This window comes from Centroberyx gerrardi, chromosome 5, assembly GCF_048128805.1.
Source record: "Centroberyx gerrardi isolate f3 chromosome 5, fCenGer3.hap1.cur.20231027, whole genome shotgun sequence".
NCBI classification, from domain to species: Eukaryota; Metazoa; Chordata; class Actinopteri; order Beryciformes; family Berycidae; genus Centroberyx; species Centroberyx gerrardi.
This window is the reverse complement of record NC_136001.1, coordinates 16,863,249-16,879,817: the sequence shown is the minus strand read 5'-3', so window position 1 is coordinate 16,879,817 and position 16,569 is coordinate 16,863,249. Positions and strand designations below refer to the sequence as shown.

Here is a 16,569-nt window from a genome sequence, read left to right as displayed (position 1 = left end):
CAGGCTCCTGAGGGGGCAGGAAATAAATTATGTAGATCATTCTGGAAGTTAACTCATTACAGTGTTACAAGCTACTCCACGCCGGTGGAGAGGGAGGTTTATCCAGCTGCCTGATCAGGGGGGGTGGGGTGGGTTGAAGTAGCCATGAGGGCTGGAGAGTGATGCTCCGGGCCTGGGTTAACCAGCCACGGCAAGGCCCTCAGAACCACCTGGAGGCGGGCCAGACCAGGGCTTAGTGGAGCCACTGCAAGCACACGTTTCTCCACTCCACTTTATGGAGTGGTATTGACAGATGGCCACACTAAAAAGCTTTGGGATTCTCTGATGAGTTTAACGGATGCATGAGATAAGTAGTGAGCAGGAGTGTGAATGTGTGTGTGTGAGAGAGAGAGAGTGAATATGAGAGTGAGAGAGAGAGACAGAGACCCCAAGCGCATAAGATGGGAGCTGCTTGTTCGACACTATAGGCAATTATACCTCAGGAGGTACGATAATGACAGCCTCGTTGTAATGCTGTCAATCTCGCTGGTGAAATCACTCTGAAATGCCAATGCAATCCAGAAGTAGTCTAACACTGTTCTCCAATAGAAAATCTTAAGGGGTGACTGGCACCATAGTCACACTAATCCTGTTCTTGTGCCAGAAGGGAATACTGTCTGAATACCCAAACTGAGGAATAGACCTGTCTAGCTGAATCCATACAAACACAGACAACAGCACAAAATACCACGTACAGGTTCCAACAGAAATGACAAAGACTCTCACAAATCATACACTAGTAGGCTGTCATATCATATACACACAGGCTTTCAGAATAAATACAAAAATGAATACAAATAAAAAAAATTCCTTCCCAAAATACTAGAGAAAGGCTATTTAAAAAAAAGTTTCGTGTAGGATAACTATAGAGTACATGATTCAAATATTACTACAGGCACGCATTCACACACATAAAAGCAAAACACTCACACAGGGGGAGGTCATCAATATGGTTACTATTATAAGTTGTCAAAATCACAGCAGGATCTTCATAGTGGTCATGTTCACATTGTGATCAGAATTCTACCTAGTCTGGATGTAATCCAGCCGCAGTGCGAGAGTGGGAATAAGTAATGCAGACAGACGAGACACGTGTATAATTCCAGATGGGTAACCAGGTGCCATGGAGGGCCAAGAGTAGGCAGGTTTTCATTCCAACTAAACACTACACCAGGTGACTTCACTGATTAGTTCCTCCTCTCTGGTTTGAGGAGTGCTAATCCAGGTGAAATCACCTGGAGTAGTCTCTGCCCATCCTTGGCCTCGGCCCTGCATGACTCCTTTGCATAGACTGCAATGACAGCACCATTATGCAGGAACTAGCCTTGTCCTGTCAGCTGCACTCCCTCCTTTGGACCACATGCCACTTTCCCTGCTGTATAAGGGCCTCGCTATATAGTTAGACATGAGTGCAACTGAATAAAACAATGCGACGACAGAATGATATGATCATGCATAGTGGATGGTGACAAACAGATATGAGGCTCTCAATTTAGCAAGCCTCTGCTACTTTAAAACCGTGAGACATGTCCAGGGAAAAGTCTGAGAGGGAGGGAGTGTGCGACGCAGGCTGTACAATGCCATACACCCTTAAGTACTTAAAACCTGAATAAAACCATCTTTCCTTCACAGGCTGTATATATGTGTGTGTGTGTGTGCGCGCCACTTGATGCCATGCGGACAGAAGCAGCTGCGCTTGCACAGGGAGGTGGCTCTATCCATTAAGGGCCTTCTGCTGAGCCTAAATCATTGATACAGTCAACCAGCTCGGGCCTCCCGCTACATTAGAAGTTTACTTTTTAATGAACTCTCCCTGCCTGCTCTCCTCTCCTTCTGACAGGCCCGGTGCCTGCGACATCCTATATTATGTCAGACAAGCTCTCTCCACAAGCAGACACATTGCTGGTGTGAAACTAACAGGCTGAGGGTCATTCATGGGAGAAGAGGTGAACCAGAACATAAGGGGGGGGGGGGGGGGGGAGTTTAAAACATTACAATGGCAGCGGGGAAGATGCAGCCAAGAAAACATGATGACAGCGGCATCCGCTACATTTGATAGATCATAGCATACTTGCTGAGCGGGAGAGAACAAAACAACGCTGCGCTGATGAAAAATTAAGTCCAATTACCGTTATGTATATAAACAATATGTCAGCATTTGAGCAGCGACTCCTTAAATTTAACATCTAAGCCTGTGTGAAGACAGAGAGTTGGCTTCCAGACAGTAGGCTTTAAGTTAAAGAGTTGGGCATGGATGTACAGTACAGATGGAACTGAAGTAGGTAGAAGAGGTCGGGGGGTGCAAATGGTGGTACACAAAGTGAGTCAGACAGAGCTCACTGCAGGGGTCCTGCCCAAGTGCTGCCCAGCATCTACCTGCAACCCCCACAGAGCACTTCAAATCCAACCTCAGCACAAGCTTGTGTGTGTGTGTCTGTGTGTGTGGGATGCCTCCTACACACACAAACTTACACGCACACGCGGGCGGGCCGGGCACACACACACTCACACTGGAACGTGTCTCCTAACGAATGGCGGTGATTTAACACACCAGGACAGCAGTGGAGGCGTAAGCAGCTCCGCCCTCCCTGCCCCCCCTGCCGAGGAGCACTGCAGCTCAGCAGAAGGGCCACCAGGGGAAAGTAGGTCAGGCTGACCTCTGCGCTCGGCGTGTCAAACGTTCAGAGTGAGCTAAAGGGACAGGCCATGTCAGAGCACTGCTCCTCACAGCTGGGGAGGAGGAGGCACCCTGCGCACACGCTCAGAGACCCAAGGGAGCGAACTCCATGCACTGGGACATACACACATATACACAAGCATACACACACACACACACACACAGACCGGTTGTGACATGGGGATGAACACCAGGAACCAAGGGAGAGGGAGAGTCACACTGAGATCCGACGTGAATAAATCAATGTCCCCGTAGGTTCCTGGCCTTCCCACATCCACACCATCATCCTGCAACTTTCCACCTCTAGACAAAGCCTAAAAAAAGACACACACACAGAACACACACACGTGCGCATGGCCCACTCATATTTCTCACACGCAATATAAAGCGAGAAAGAGATATTAGTCTGGTTGAGAGTTTACTTTCATTCCTGAGATGAAGTGAAGGTCTGAGATGACCTAGAAGTGTTCTTGAAGTGTTAAGATTAAACTCCAAACGGAAGGGAACTTAAATGCGCTGGATTTGCAGCCTTAGTGATCAAAGTGTTCTCCCTTGCATTGCAGTGTGTGGGAAAACAGGCGGTGGTGAACGGTGTCAGAAACCCATCGGTTACATCACCACGACCTCCTCTACAGGAGCTTCTCATGAAGCAAAATATTACAAGCAAAAATGACTCATGAGTTCAATTTACATTTCCAATAAAGAGCAAGTCTGGGGAGAAAAGGAAAATGAGGTGCAGTAATAGACCAAGACTAAGGCAAGGTTAGTTTAGGTGACATCTGATTCAGTCTACCTAATCATGGTACCCCTCCAGTTTTAAGTTAAGCCCATTTTCTATGAAATCAACATGTCTTTTCACATTAACAATGAAAGAGAAGAGAGACTGCACCACAGGGCTTTTAGAGTAAAAAACAGCCTTGTAAAAAAATTATAGAGGCCTGTGATGCCACTTCTAATATCTAGTATCTAGTGTTGAGTTTCTATAAAGAATAAAGGAGAATGACAAACCAGACAAACCAAAGTAAACATCCATGCAAGCAGGATAGCTCGGAGGATAGGACCTCTAATTGACCTGCCGGCAAGTCTGAATGACTGAGGCCAATAAAAACAGTTGAGCCACTGTGCTGAGATGCCTCCGATCTGGTCAAAAATATACAGGTGTGATCTCTCGGACTGAGTGAGTGAGTGAGTGAAAGAAAGAAAGAAAGAAAGAAAGGAAGAAAGAAGTCAGACAGAAAGAAAACAGAAAGAAAGGCAGAAAGTCAGACAGAAAGAAAGTCATACAGAAAGAAAGTCAGACAGAAAGAAAGAAAGACAGAAAGAAAGACGGACAGAAATAGAGAAAGAAAGAAAGAAATAGAGAAAGAAAGTCAGACAGAAAGAAAGAAAGACAGGGAAAGAAAGACAAAAATAGAGAAAGAAAGACAGAAAGTCAGACATAAAGAAAGACAGAAAGAAAGTCAGACAGAAAAAAGAAAGAGAGAAAGAGAGAAAGAAAGAAAGAAAGAAAGAAAGAAAGAGCGAACGAGTGACGGCAAGGCGCAGTAGGAAGGACTGAGTGCAGAGAGCAGGCTGACAACAAAAGGAAACCGGAAGTGAAGCGGCAGAGATAGCACACAGGTAGATTAGTGTATTTTTAGGCCTTTGTTACTTCATAGCAGACCCTGTGACATGCCCACCAACACAGAACATACACCTCAGCCTCAGGGATCTGCACCGAGGCCACGGAATGTAGCACCTTCACTGTCTATTTGTGGTGGGTGTGGGAAGGCGTGTGGGATGCCACAGCATTCACTCAGCAAGGCACCACTTTTTAAAAACACACACATTTGGACACACACACACACACACACACACACACACACACACAAACGCAAAAGGTGTGAACTTGAGTTGGTCCGGGTGCAATCACCGGATGATTTAATCCTGTTAGCTGCGTGAAGAGCTGTGACCCTAAGGCCATCGAAACGAGGCTCTTCTGACTGATTGCATGAAAACCCACTGTGTGATAAAGGAGGAGTGCCAGGATAAGCTTCACTTTCAACATTTTGAACACCTTAAAACCGCCATCACCCCCTGTTTCACAACACACCTACACAACATGTACGACACCAAAGGCATGAGACATTCCTGAAAGAGTCCCCACAGTGGCAGCATTTAGAGTTGCCCCTCTCCTGCCATTTTTCAAATAATGTAGCTGTCAAACAGGTTTTCTTGGGCTTTGATACACAAGACAGAGGACAGCACTCTGTTCGCGATCAACTTTACTGTCGCATGCAAGTGTGTCTCCCTATAGCCGCATCAAACCAGTCAAATCCAACCCACTTTGCCATGATGACATTTCACTGACTAATACCAGTGCTTGAATATTATGTAGGCTAGTTTTAGACAAAAATAATTAAAGAAAGCTCCCACAGAAGTCATGTTTAGGCCTATGTAGCATTTATTCAAGCGTTATCGACTAGAGTGACCCCTCCCCACCACCACAGACGTACTGCCAGACTCAAGAAGCAGCCAACACACGCCGCCCAACACACCACAAAGCTCTCGCATCCAGCTAAGCTACCGAGAGACCCAAAGCCCACACTTGAAAACGCATGAAGTCAACTATAATGATTTTCAACGTGATTTTTTTTTTAAACCGTCTTCAAAGGCATTTGATCTGCCTCCCTTGGCATCTAGTAGCAATGTGTTGGCATGCTAGGTTTTAAACCCCTTAGTCTCTGATCTTTACTCACTTGTATGTAGTTTTAATAAAACATGAACAGTTTGCCTGCCTGCCTGCTGCAGAAAAATGAATGCCAAGGTGAAATCTGTAATAAATATAACAACCCTATTACGCCATGCTAAGAGAGCACTAGCTCCACACGATGTAAAGACAAAAGCAAGTGGGCAAACTAGAAAAAAAAAAAGATCACTAACTTTTGCTATCTAGACCCAGGTCATCTGGTGTAGCACATTGAGGTATTATAGTAATTAAAACTCAACAGCCACTTCTGCAAACGGAGATGACACTATGGGGAAATTGTTTCTTTTTTTTCCCCCAACAGTGAGCATTTGGCTAAATTAAACCCATTTTTCATTGGCGGGCTCATATAATGAGGGCAATACATGCATAAAGAAATTAGCTTGATAAGCGATTACATGCGTGGACTCAACAAGGACACAATACCAGCAGTCACAGTAAAAACGGTGCAAGAAAAATCTGAACTTTCAGGGGCATCATTCTCTCTGCAATAAAGAGATGCCTAGAGTTTATGTAAAAGGTTTACCTAAGGATTTTGTTGAAGAGTTTTGCTACAGACAAAAGCACATTGCAATTAAAAACACAGAGTTGTGAGAGGCTGGCTACACCCACTGAGGAACTACTAGAGCTGACAACCAAGGTCATTTGTTTGCATCGGCTTCTACAGGTAGATTGTTTCCAGAGGGTGACTCCACACTTCCAAACAGGAGAAAGGGTACAGGGGTTAGGCAGGGGAGGTTTCACGTTCAAAATGTGCTTCATCAGCACAAGAGGGACATCTCAGATGGGTGTGTAAGGGGAGACATTTATTTTCGACCAATTACGACAAAGCTAACAGAAGTCTAGAACACCACTATGCTATTCCTGACAACTTGAGTCTATATTGGCCTGAGCCATCTACACATTGACCGAAGCAATCTAAAAAAAATGTCTTCGCAAACCCAGAGTAATGGTAATATCTGAGGTTCCTCGTCCATTCTGACAGCATGTGAGATCCTCTGCAGTAAAGCAATCCAACTTTTTCTGCAAAGTAATTTTGCTGAGGGTAATCCAAGGATACTGCATCCTATAGTGCTCAGACAATAGGCTGAGCCAACACAAAACCCCCATAGTTCTCCAGTGGCATATAAGAAGTTTATGAATGCTGCACCAAGGATGTTCCCGTTTCAACAGAAGCAGCAGGGTTAGAGACCAAAAACTCCAATAAAAGTGTTCTGAACTCAATCTCACTCAGACACAAGCACCCACATCCCCTTCTCTACCTGCTTTGTTGCTTTAAGGCCAACCTTGGAATGGATCTGCAGTAGGGATGCAAATTTTCAGAAATTTCGTTAATCGATCGTCGGTCACGTTAATGACCAATTAATCGATTAATCATTATGTAAAAAACAGCTTTTGACATAGAAAATAGAAAATACAAAATGCGTGTTTTTACACCCGTCTTTAGGCCTACTCAACAAGTTACTCAACCAAGCATAATTCAAAAGAGTCGGGACCCCTGGCAACGGACGTCAGTGTTTCCCACAGGCTGAAAATGTACTTTCTTTAGGGTTCATTTAAATTGTCTTTACATTGTGTCCAACGGAACCCAACTAGTGGAATATGCAATGAAGTCTCTGCACTGCACTCATGTTAACTTTCTGAGTGTTGAGCAGCGTTAGAATTGTCTGATTGAAAAGTATCAAGTTACTCTTTACCGTTACAACACATGCGAGTTCAGAGAAATTGTGGAATTTTATTTTATTTTTTACGAATGTTTTCAGAACGGGAGACGGACTGTCAGGTTGAGTACAGAGCTACTGCATCGCCAAATGACAGACATGATGTGATGCGCACATTAGACGCATTACAGAGCGATTTAGATCAATTTATATACATTAACTATTTTATGTTGTGCCGGCCGTGCCGATATTGTGGCGCTGCTACAGTATGTATTGGAAACAAAGGCACGACAATCTACTGGTCTATTTAAGAATAAGAGCGTATCTACGTGGTCAGGGATGAGTCCAGTGCGCAGCCTGGTGACAGTCAGTCCATCCGCTGAAACACGCGCTCCGGGGGAACAGCTGTCCTGGGTCGGGAGGCACAAATAGTGTCGCGCCAACTTCGCCAGCCGGGGGAATGCATTCTCTTTCATTGTGCTTGTAGAGGTGCTGTATTTCAACTTTGTATTACAATGTTTACAATGAACACTGTTGTCTTTTCGGGTGTAACATTAATGCTTCCGCCCGCTTGCTTGGCTTTCTTCTTCCTCTGTATAGGCGGTGAAAGTTAAATTGCGCCCTTGTGGCGGTAAATCATTTCCGAAAAAAATGAGAAATAGCACATAACGTACATTATCGATTAATATATGCTTGATCGATCAAATTATTAACGGTGATTAATCGATCGTCGATTAATCATTAACATCCCTAATCTGCAGAAATTCTAGAAAAACATTCTGCATTATTTTCTAGGTACACTCGAAGGTTACAGCCCTGGCTTGAATGCTACATTTGAAATTTGAGCATTCCCCTGACAAATTGGGAGGCGGTCACTGCAGATTTGAAAAGCTGTGGGGAAAAAATTCACTTAATGTAACACTGACTGACAGGTCACACTACAACAAAAGACCTGAGCCACTCACATGAAGCCTCTTTTGATCACAGTCCTTCAGAGAGCTTTCTGTCTCTTCCTCTTTTGCTGTCCCTCTCTCTCTCTTTCTCTCTCTCGCACGCTTGCACGCTCGCTCAGAGCCAAACCACACACAGTCAAAGGGCTTTCCACAACCTCTGGTGTTGCTCCACTCACTATACTACTGCACAGTGCAGCAGCAGAACCCAGGAGGCTACAGCCTAGAGAAAAGCTCAAATTATTGCACTACAACAAGACCTCTCACAGTGATGAGCATGGCTCTATTAAGTGGATTATTTCAGAACATCTCTGACCTTCGACAGTGTTGTCAATGGCAATGAACCAAGCAGAGTTGAGGAGAAATGATGATGGGCAGAGACCTCTTTGGAAATTGGCAGGATTGAGTGATATAGAAAACACTATTCAACGGCAAACTGGTCGATACAAAATAGAAGACCAGGCTGGAACAAAAGGTTTTAAAAGACATGGCAAGGCCAAAATCAAATCCAGAAAATACAAGCAACATCCACCGGAAGAAACAGGCCTATCTACAACCCCATACTCAGTACCTAAACTCATCACAAGTTATGTCTGCCTAGAGGAAACAAAAACAATTGACAGATTTTCAAATGGGGGAAAAAAAACCACAGCACATACTGTATGCTTGGCCACTCGAGGCAAACTGGGAAACTGCAACAGACTGACAATATCAGCAAAGAGATGCCTTCCACAGTACTGTAAATTGAGTCTGGTTCTCCGAGCAACACAGGCTTGCACTTTTCTCCTGTGCTACACAGCGCGCTTTTTCTCTCCCTTCCTCCGTCTCTGCAGAGGCAGCGCAAGGCCATGAAAGATTGGAGGCAAAGTGACGTCCTCCAGTTTATCCTCCCTGAAAGCCTTCGCATGCTCTCAGTTCCACATGAGGGATCTGATGAAAGCCGTTTGTCAGTACGCCACTTAATTATCAGCCAGAAGAAGAGCCTCTGATGCTATCCTCTGACAATGGCTCACAGCAGCCTGCTGACTACAGTGCCCACTAACAATGAAGAACTGACTGCAGCTTCTAATGGTGACGGGGTAGTGCCAACTGGCCACTTAAGAGTTAGACAAATTAAGTACAGGCACAGCAAGCCTTTTCTGTGCTATTCCCACGTGTGTCCTTTGCTTTGTAGGCTTAAGTAGCAAGGAGCAAATATTATATCTAAATACAAAAACTGTACAATATGGTATTGGGAAGATGAAATACAAAATGAAATAAGTCCTACTGAAAATTCATTACATCTGGTAGAGGAAAGCAAAGACATTTTGACCTTTTATTTTTCCTGCATGTCTACACAAACATTATAGAGCTTATGCTGCTGCTCAATATGCACATTATCATCAGCATGCAAATAAAATAAGACATAGTCCCATGCACTCCTTAACCTTCTATCTTGGCACAGTCATATTCATTTGACTGCTGACTGTTGAAAAACAAATAGTGACTATAGCCGTATACCTGTATTATTTCTGTGCAGACTGAAAAGCCAAAACAACATTCCATTAATTTGAATCTAGTTGAGGAGCCCAAATAGAAACTCTAACATTAGAATGAAAAAAGGCATTTGAATTTCATATTCCCTGTCATAGTGAGGGAAATGACATGTCAGTCATGACTGAGCACCACTAAGGGCAGAACTTAGGTTCTTGCGATTGGGGCTGAACCATGCTTGGTTTGCCTGGTCCTGTGGAATCTACTCCCAGTCCCATATAGGCTGGAGTGTACATCCCTCAAGGAGGCTGGGTGTTCAGTTGCACGAAGTGAAGACCAGATGGATAAGAAAAGGGGCCTTATTTTCTTATTCAGTTGTGTTCTTGTCACGCAACTCTCACTCGGTAACGGAAAGGGGACAGACAGAGCTTTCTGAAGAGGTCACTAATAGACCGCAGTGTGCACCGTGAGACAGCATTTACTGCGATCATCTCCAGACTGTGAAAACAAGAGGCCTGAAGGCCGCGATATAAGCGGAGAAAAAAGGTAAGCTATTTACCATCATCCGTATTAATCTAGACAAATCACACTTGATGAGATCAGATTCTCAGCCTTTCATTAGCAAAGTGCATTGCATGTCCATGATAGACACAGTGTGATGACTCAGCCCTGTATGCAACATAGGTAGGTTGGGTTCCCCGCAATAACCTGTCTGCAGGGAGCATATCCACAAAGGAATGGTAAGAGAGGCAACGCCTCGGTTCTAAATCTCTGCTCTCACTAACAACCTCTGAGAAAAGTCCAAGAAAAGCTTTTTTCTGTTATACGTATTAGATTTGATTCCCTTCTGAACAGGAATCACAGACCCCCCCTATAGTCCATTAGCCAAGTTAATGCAGAGCTGCCAGACTTGCTGACCCATAAATAATACATTGCAGTGGTCAAGAGAGGCCAGACACCTCCATGCACCCCTTCATCCCTCTACACGGCCACATTAATGGACTAATTCAGATGCAATTAACTGGTGGGGAGAGGCTGTGGCCTTGCGGCTGGTGAAGCACAGGCTGAAGGGCTTACAGCCAGGGCTAGGATTACAATCACTATGAGCACACACAAACACACACGTACACACACACACAAACCATTTACATACTATTAGAAAGGAGCCAACACATTTGTCGTAACACAGAATGTAGCCTTCACCATCAGATATCAAAAGCAAAAAGAAAATTGATGAATATCATTCACAATAGTCATTATGTTTATTCATAGAAACACTGTTTGTATAGTGGCCCAAGGCTACACATTTATTTCAGCCTCCTTTGTTTCCCCTAATACTGTCCACCAATAAAACACCATCAATGCTTTTATCCTGAGCACCTTGCCTATAGCCAACATCAGCATCAGAGGACGAAGGCTGAAATGCTTACACAGCCCCGCGTTCTGAAATTCTATTTCATTGGTTTATTTTTGATGTTTGTTAATGCATGTTTCATTCAATAAATTAGCTGCAGAAACCTGCGCTTTGAGAACGCGACATTGACAAACGAGCAATTACAGGAGCGATATTCACGTGTCACATCCGTGGCCGGTGTGACCTGCGATTAGCCTCACTGATGCTGAATGTGAGATGTGAGAGCTGTGCCTGTCAATACAGGCGCCTGGGAAGGCTGCACGGCCCGCTCTGGCATGTCATCCATCACTGGTTCCACTCCGCTGCCACAGCTGTGTCACTGTCCCCCTCTCACAGACCGCTGACCCCACTGAGGACGCACCAACAGGATGATCAAATATCACTCTGGGAGAAGAAACAGCCATCCTGCTCCACTGACAGGGCAGAGGACAAAAAACACTTTTCCTACATATCCTCTGCCACGGTGACATCTTTATCAATAAGCACAGCATTTAATGCTAGGCAGCAGCAGTGTTTTGTGAAGACATACGGCTGCTCCGCTATCACTCCAAAAAGCAGAGATTGTGAACGGCAGAGTGACGCCATTAGCTGTGGGCGACTGACACAAAAGGTGACAGGGGTTAAGTAATTACCAGAGTAGAGAGAGGATGGATTAAAACAAAGATGAAATGAAACGACAATGGCCAGGCGTATTCTCATGATAATTACTTGCCATGCAGATTTTATCAGCACGCCAATCAGGACAAGTCTACTCCTTTTTAAAATTCCTATCAGATGTGAATGACCGTCTGGATGCAAGGCTCCACGGCTGAGCTCCCAGTCACTTTAACTGCATACTCAGTGGAGGGCTTACCTCAGTCAGGCTACAGGCCTTTGGTCAAATCAGCAGTCTCAGGTTGCCATAGACTTTCTAAAAGATCTTTCTGCAACCACTGCTAATTAGTCCTGCAGCCTTTTCCCCTTTCATTTCCAAAAAGGAAACATTGCTTGCACGCTAGAATGCTGGCAGATAAATTAGCTGCAAGCTTCACAGGAGGCAACTGTTCTATAGGGAGAGTAGGCTACCTTAATTATGGATATTATTAATTACATTAGAGAAAAGAAAAAAAAAATCAATCACATTCATACAAAACGTTTTTTTTCTTGTTTTTTAAATCATTCATTCTTTCGAACTTGAGACTTTTATGAAAATTATATTTGATGTACAGACAGAGCTGGTGGCAGCAGTAGCTGGTCTAACCCAGCTTAGGTGGATTTAACGGACAGATTCAGTGTTAAAGGCGGATTCCAAGGACTGGGCTCTATTTATAGCATGCAAAATTCATCATGGCTCAGCGCCCCCTACCACCCCACCCCCCCCTAACTACCACCCCCCCACCCCCCCACCCCCCCACCCCCCCATTCTCCCCCTCCTTGTCAGGGCAAAAATCAGTGCACCTACAAGAGGCCATGCTTATGCTTCACTCTAACAACAACAGCCCAAGCACAGACATAGAATTTGAAATAAAATGGAAGCATTGGCTTTCACAATTGGGTTTCACAAAATTCATCATCATTTCACGGAACCTCTCACTATTATGAAGCTCTTGAATACAATGCATTACTCAAAGGCTACAGACAACCAAGTAGGAAAATGAGAAAGGGCAAAAGGCCACACACTGGGAAAACGAACTTAACTTGGGGAAAACAAAGTGCAAGTTTCATCTAAATCTTTCTAGCCGTGAAACGATGACTACAGCTTCATTTTTCCCTTCAGAAGAACCTGAGAACTAGCTAATGCTTTTTCCAGTTATGCGAGTTGTTTTTAAAAGTGCCTCAAATTCCTTGCAGTTCATAACTTTAACTATGACACCAGGGTGATTTTCTTGCCCAACTGTCTCCACTTCAGGCCTCAGATCTGTGACAAAGCAAGGGCACGGCCTGTTGGAGGTGATGATCTCAGTCACCACATAAACGGATAGTTCTGGAGAAGACATAGAAATATAGAACCTCCCCCCTTTCCCCTGTTATTAAAGACTCGTATAGGTCTCAGTAACGCCAGTCAACCAAATATTTCAGTCTACTCTATAGTCCTCATATCCTGACCCTCCAAAAGAAACAAAAACCTAGCACTAATTAAGCAGGGGACAAGAGGAAAGCTAGCTACTCAACACCTCTAGGCTATACTGCAACGTATCCAACTTCCTCCGTCTCTCGTATTTCTTCAGTAACTGAATGCCTCAATAATACAGACTAAGAGATGAAGTGTTTTCGCAAAGGAGCTGTAGCTGTGACTCAGCAAGTGTCCAGAGATCAACAGCCCATCCTTGTCCGGTGTTATCTGCGTTAGAAATGAATCTTAAAAAGAAGATGAAAAAATTGCGGCAGCACAAGTGGTGTGTCTCAGCCAGTGAGTCAGGTATCGACTTTGTTTAACAGATCTCATTATCACAGAGGAGGAAGCACACTGAATCAATTGATGACTGTGGCCAAAAGCTTTTACAATAGGCTGCCACATCTCACTTTGTGAGCAAAAAGAGCAGATGGGAGGAAGCCCTTTAGGTTTAAAGACTGTTTAAAAAGATAACAGAAGCCAAAGATATTGGGGATGAACTGTGAGGTCGTGGCCATGAGCGTCAAAAAGACAGATACAGTTTAATATAAAATTTAAGCCAACATCTCTGCATAGGCCTGCAGGCCACAAGAGGCAGCTTTAGAGCCCTGAGGCCTTTTATGTTCTCCACTGCAGTCAGCTCTTCACTCAGCGGAGTGTGGGGACAGCGGCTCCTGCCAAAATGTATCCGAGCCAAGGCCTGCCAGCCTGCTCTCCCCGCCCACTCTGAGGGGCAGAGCGTGAGCGGCGGGGCGCCGGTAGGCGGGCGCAAGGTGAGGCTGGTGGGCGGGTGGCCAGGCTGGAGCTTCCTGACACGGGAACCCGCCTCACAGCAGGATCAAACCGGCTGCCGAGTGAATCACTACCCCTCCCACCACCTGACAAAGTCAGCGCCGGGCCAGCACACAGCCACTTCTGCTGTCTCTACAATTATCAAGCAATCCGGGGTGAGACGAAAATGCTAAAAATACTACTGTACCACTCAGTCACTCACTCAGATTGTATCTCAACTAGGGTTCGCATCATACTGGACTTTGATACAAAATGAGAAAATATGTTCTTGAAAAAAAAAGATCATATCTTGGGATAGAGGTGGGGTGGGGGGTTACAAAAGGAGCAGTGTGGCTCTCTAAATATGTATCTGTGCTGCTGAATAATTCAATATCAGCAAAGCGTTTAAAATTTAAATGCTTGCTTTACGGCGTAATGATGATACAGGCTAGGGAAGCAGATGGAGGTATCAGAGAGACTAGTACCGAAGCAATTTTACACTTTCAGATTCCAGGCCCTGCAAACCTAGGCTTGAGGTGGGAGATAGGGCAGGGAGCGCAAATGCTCATACCTGACCGATCACATTTAAATAAGCAACAGGAGCAGGGATTTTCTGAGCTGTAGCTAGTCACTAGTGAGAAGCAGGAACATTATCTCCAGAGTAAATAATGTCCTGGAGGACCAGTAGCTCCCCAAATCGCTTCTTAAAAAATAGAAAACTGCTCCAGGCTGCTATTATTAAGCCTCCGATCCAATGGGAAGTCGAACCTTTGATCTGTTTAGGGTACTGTGTATTTGCATTTTATAATGAGATCAAAGAGGCAAGGTCCAGGGCCCCTGCAGAAGGCAGCGCTGTGCCCCATCTCTGCACACTGGACGATTTACAGACCAAAGCTACATTTCCCTATTAACAAGATCATGTAAGAGCTGTGGACCTAAGTGAAAATGCAGTGGGAGATTCAATGTTTGTCAGGCAATCAACAGCAGCCTACATTCTTTTCCTGTTAATTTTCTTCTCTGCACACAGGTGTGGAAAAGAAAAAAAATAAAATCATGCCAGTAGCAACAATCTCCTCAACAGTTAAAGTTCAAGAGCAAACATTTCAAGCATTTTTAAACTGGTTGAGAATTGCTCCAGATTTTTTTTGGCATTCTTCACCTGGAAGCAATGCAGAGGGGAATTTACACACTTTGCCTGAAGTGAGCCTGCAAGGAGCCGGGAGAAGGTTAGAGAAGAGCATGGAGGTCACCGTTTGTGTGTGTGTATATATGTGCAGACTGTCTCTCGAATACTGTTGCCAAGGGGACTTATAATAGAAAATATAAGAGACAAGAAATCACACACATTCTACCTCTATCTCTGGCTGAGCTGAGACGAGCAGAGTTTCACTGTCACCAACTGTGGGTGCTCACATCTGCCAAGGCCGCACGTTTTCAGAGGGCCTGATCAGATTAGACCAAGGTTTGTAGCATGATTATAAATCTGTTTTGTAAACAGAGATTTCCAATCTCTGCAGATAACAAGAGCTTTTGCACAGACCGGGTGAGCAGTAATCCTCTAATATCCATACATTTAATGCTTTTACACTGAGGTTTATACATGTCACACAAGGCTCAGTGCTAATGCATGTCAGAGCTTCAGGTTGAGCTGGGAAGAGGAGGGCTGGACACAATCAGGAGGGGTTAAGACATCCATGCAGATCAGGCAGAGGGGTTGATTGCTTTAAATTCATTAGCCAGTGCACTGGCAGCATCCAGTATGAAGGTATTATTCTAGCAAAGCACCTGAGAACTTGCACGTTAGAATTAACACTCACAGAAAATATTCACACACCAGTGTCCTAAATCTGAATTGACAGAAAGGATTTACAAAAGTGCAAGTCACTATTTGCTACAGTGGGCTAAGTGACTGCGTGAACCATCAGAAGAGACGTTTAAAGCAGCTATTTCCTGTTTGTTCCTGGTGATCTAAAATCATTTTCATTGCTTTCATCATACAAAACTCATTTTTCAAAAGTTCCCATCCTTATGATTCCCTGTGAGGTATGTTTTATCATCTTTAAGTAGTTATCATAAGATATTAATGTTGGATTTGGTTAGTTAAAAGTTGGCTACTAGACTGATGCATTCAATTCTCATGGAGAGAACGTCTTGCCAGACTCCATTGAAAAGTCTGGCAATTTAATGTTCAATGTTCAATTCAATGTATCAGCAAACAATACATACATTGTAGAACATCACTTAAGTATCACTAGGAACCACTGGAAAATTCTGCATACAAGGATTCACCAAGAAGCATATATTTCACTGAAATCTTCACCGGCTATTCCCTTACTCTTCTACTCCACCCGCCCACCATGGTGTATGTTGGTGGAAGAAGACTACAGGAACAGCCCGCCCCAGCTCTCTCCTTGCAGTGTCTTGAAGCCACAGGTCTGCAAAAGTAGCACGCAGATTTGCCATTTGTGACGTGCAAAATGCCATCTGAGAGTTTGCAACAGCAGATTCTAAAAGATATAATCACAGAGTTGTGCTTGTACTTGAAAAATATATTCAAGAGAAAAAATACATTTGGGCAGATATATAATACATTTGCAACTTCAATTCCATTCATTCAATTTTGTTTGTAAGTATAAATTCTAACATGCAAGTTCTCAGGGTGTCTTGCTACAATATCTTCATTATCCAGTCAGTGTCAAACTCATAATCTCAGAAACTGACCCACAGCCAAAAGTCTTGATGGCAT

At 44.2% G+C, this 16,569-nt stretch overlaps 1 protein-coding gene across 1 annotated transcript in view; it reads right to left on the bottom strand.

Moving 5' to 3' along the window:
* The window catches only part of foxj3 (forkhead box J3), a 66,020-nt gene that overhangs the window by 20,325 nt on the left and 29,126 nt on the right, over positions 1–16,569 (bottom strand). The gene's annotated exons all lie outside the window — the stretch shown is intronic.